This window comes from Belonocnema kinseyi, chromosome 4 (assembly GCF_010883055.1).
Source record: "Belonocnema kinseyi isolate 2016_QV_RU_SX_M_011 chromosome 4, B_treatae_v1, whole genome shotgun sequence".
Taxonomy (NCBI): Eukaryota; Metazoa; Arthropoda; class Insecta; order Hymenoptera; family Cynipidae; genus Belonocnema; species Belonocnema kinseyi.
Window position 1 is genome coordinate 60,882,961 of NC_046660.1, and position 812 is coordinate 60,883,772.

Consider the following 812-nt stretch of genomic DNA (forward strand, 5'->3'; position numbering starts at 1 on the left):
CCCCCCTACTTAAATCAGGTGAATGCCAGCTGTTGCCGACCTAGGAATAAAATTCGAAACGTAAAATTTAAAAAAGTATTATAATCGAAATATATACTTTTTTCAACTGAAGATATGCATTTTTAACTAAAACTAGAAGCTCTTACGCGCACGACCCACTAATTTACTTGTAATTATTCTATTTGGAAATTAAGTTTAAGAAAATACGACGATAATCATTTTTACTTTAATAAATTCTATTTATAGACATGTGTACCCAAATTTTGAAAACCCGACTAAACTCGGAAGGTGGTTTTCTGCAGTTTTCTTCTCATCTGACCAAATTTTTAGGCAAATGCGAGTACTTCGAGTAAACTCGTATGTAGTTGCATTGTAACTAAACCTTCGTAAAAAAAACTGACCCTATTCATTGAAAAATAGCCAAATTCGAAACTTTTTATGAAACTTCTTTCAATAATTAATAATTAATAATTCTGTTAAATTTAACAAATAACTTAGAAAAGAGTCATCACAAAGGCAATCTGAGTTAATTTCGTAAACAAATTATGCCTCTTCCTTGAAAAATAAGCAAACTATAAATATGTTGAAAAATATTTTAAAAATAATTAATAGTTGTAGATTTTCAAAGCGTCAGAGAAACAAAATCATCGGAAAGGTATTCTTAGTTAATTATGGTAAAAATGAATCCTACTCGTAGAAAGAAAAGCAAACTCCTAATTTTTCAATTTTAATTCATTCAATAATTAATAGTTCTTGTAAATTTACAAAGCAATTTAGAAAAAGAGTCATCGAATGGACATTCCTATTTGATT